This window comes from Triticum dicoccoides, chromosome 1A, assembly GCF_002162155.2.
Source record: "Triticum dicoccoides isolate Atlit2015 ecotype Zavitan chromosome 1A, WEW_v2.0, whole genome shotgun sequence".
Lineage (NCBI taxonomy): Eukaryota > Viridiplantae > Streptophyta > Magnoliopsida > Poales > Poaceae > Triticum > Triticum dicoccoides.
In genome coordinates, this window is record NC_041380.1 from 457,350,928 (window position 1) to 457,354,169 (window position 3,242).

The window sequence follows — 3,242 nt, forward strand, 5'->3', positions numbered from 1 at the left end:
TCGCCGTCGCCGGACCTCGACACCGGATCACCGCAGCCGTCCCCGACTCCTCCTGGCCGGAACGCTTCCTCCCCGACCCGGCCTCCCCACGCCTCGCCGCCCTCGCTTCCCTTCATCGCCGGTGAGGCCCCTGGCCTCCTCTCCCCTTCTCTCCGCCCCCGCGCTCGTCGGTGTCGCCCTGTGCAGCCGCCCTGCATCGTCCTCCCGCTCCACCGCCGCCGCCTGGCCCCAATCGAGCCAGCTCCGGTCGGCCATGTCCACTCGGCCGGGCCTCGACGTGACCTCGGTCGGCCGCCCACGAGCGCCCGCGCCCGGCACGCCCGTCTCCGCCCACGCGTGCCTGCGGCCCCGGCCGCCCCTCACCCCGCACGTGCCATCCACTACCGCTATCGGGCACAGCTCTGGCCGGCGGGCCCCGCCTGCTGGCCGCGCCCTGATCCAGCAGCCGCACCCGCTAGGGCCTGTGTGCCACTGCACATGGGGCCCACCCCCGAAACATTTAAGAAAATTAAACGAAACGAAAATGTAAATAAAAATTAAATTAATTAATTGATTAACCTAATTAATCATGTTAATTAACCTGTTAACTACTTAATTAGTTAAACCAATCCTGTTAGTTAAATAGGCAAGCAATGACAGGGGGCCCCACCCCCTGTCGACCAATCAAACTTTGACTGGTCAACTGGAACCCCATGGACCCACATGTCACCCTCTGGTACACTTCTGTGTACGCAGATCTGGGTGCGCCTAGCATTTACTCATTATTTTCAAATTAAATTAAATTACAGAATATCTTTTAAAACTTTGAAAAATCATATAAAATAATCCGTAACTCATATGAAAAAGTTCTCTACATGAAGTTGCTCAGAACGACGAGACGAATCAGAATACGCTCTCCTTTCATCTGTCACACATCCCTAGCATAGTGAACATCGAACCTTTCCCCTCCGGTTCGTCTGTCCAAAAATGCCTAACCCCGGGAAAACTTTCCAGAATGTTTCCCCCTTCGCCGATATCATGTAGAATTGTGGTAGAGCACCCCTAGCAATGATTATTGTCTGTCATGCATCTGTTTGCTATGTATTTACTGTTTCTCCCCCCTCTTCTCTTCGGTAGACCCCGTGACGGATGCTGATGCCCCTGTGATCGACTACGTCACCGACGACCCCCTCCTTCTCGCCTGAGCAACTAGGCAAGCCTCCCCTTTGATCATCCCAATATCGCCCATTCCATTCTCTCATGCTTGCATTAGATTTTGCTACTGCTATTGTTTGCTCCTATTCTGATGCATAGCCTGCTTTTGTAACTTGCTCATTGTACCTTACTTGCTTATCCTAAACTGCTTAGTATAGGTTGGCTAGTAGTCCATCAATGACCCCCACTGAGGGAGTCCTGGATTAGGGGGTGTCCGGATAGCCGGACTATAACCTTTAGCCGGACTCTTGGACTATGAAGATACAAGATTGAAGACTTCGTCCCGTGTCCGGATGGAACTTTCCTTGGCGTGGAAGGCAAGCTTGGCAATACGGATATGTAGATCTCCTCCCATTGTAACCGACTCTGTGTAACCCTAGCCCTCTCCGGTGTGTATATAAACCGGAGGGTTTTAGTCCATAGGACGAACAACAATCATACCATAGGCTAGCTTCTAGGGTTTAGCCTCTTTGATCTCGTGGTAGATCTACTCTTGTACTACCCATATCATCAATATTAATCAAGTAGGACGTAGGGTTTTACCTCCATCAAGAGGGCCCGAACCTAGGTAAAACATTGTGTCCCCTGCCTCCTGTTACCATCCGGCCTAGACGCATAGTTCGGGACCCCCTACCCGAGATCCGCCAGTTTTGACACCGACATTGGTGCTTTCATTGAGAGTTCCTCTGTGTCGTCACCTTTAGGCCCGATGGCTCCTCTGATCATCAACAACGATGCGGTCCAGGGTGAGACCTTTCTCCACGGACAGATCTTCGTGTTCGGCGGCTTTGCACAGCGGGCTAATTTGCTTGGCCATCTGGAGCAGATTGAAAGCTACGCCCCTGGCCGTCAGGTCAGATTTGGAAGTTTGAACTACACGACTGACATCCGCGGAGACTTGATCTTCGACGGACCCGAGCCACAACCAAGCGCGCCGCACTGTCACGATGGGCATGACTTAGCTCTACCGCCAAACAGTGCCCTGGAGGCCGCGCCCGCAACAGCTCCGACCCTTAGCTTGGAGCCAACTGCGCCGATCGAGGGCGGGTGGCTAGACACCGCCTCGGGGGCTGCAGTCTCAATGGCGATTGAGCCGAACACCAGCTTTATCCTCTATGAAGCCCGTGACTCCAAGGTGTCGGACCCTGCTCCGGACTCCGAACCCTCCGCGTCCCTGCCAATCGAATCCGATTGGGTGCCGATTATGGAATTCACCACCGCAGATATCTTTCAGCACTCGCCCTTCGGCGACATTCTGAATTCACTAAGGTCTCTCTCTTTGTCAGGAGAGCCCTGGCCGGATTATGGCCAACAGGATTGGGATGCGGACAACAAAGAAATTCGACGCCCACCCACCACCCACTTCGTAGCCACTGTCTACGATTTAACCGATATGCTTGACTTCGACTCTGAAGACATCGACGGCATGGACGACGATGTAGGAGGCAAACAGGAACTAGCGCCCACAGGGCACTGGACAGCCACCACATCCTACAATGTATACATGGTGGACACACCCAAAAGAAACGATGGGGACGAACGGGAGGATACAACGAAGCGTCGTTCCTCTGAAAAGCAGTCAAAGCGGCGGCGTAAGCGCCGCTCCAAGCCCCGCCTCGACAGAGACAGCGGTCATACTGACCCAGCCATAGAGCAGGGTGAGCCGACAAACGATAAACATGGCATCGAGCAACCGTCCGAACAAGGCAACTTGGATAAACAAACCGCACAACCCGTCCCCGGCGAAGATAACAGTCCGGACGACCTCACGCCGGACAAGTTCCTGGAGCAGAAGAACCTCCACAAAAGGCTCGTCGCCACTGCGCGTAGCCTGAAAAAGCAGAAGCGGAAGCTCAAAACTGCAGAAGATGCACTCAGAATCAGGTGGAGCAAAGTACTCAACACCGCAGACAAATACGGCGACAGTCGCCACACAAAAAGCTACCCGAAGCGAAAGCTCCTGCCTGAATTTGATGAGGAGGCCTTAAAACCTCCGCAATCAACAAATAAGGAAGCCACCCGGTCGGATAAACGACCCCATGACCAAT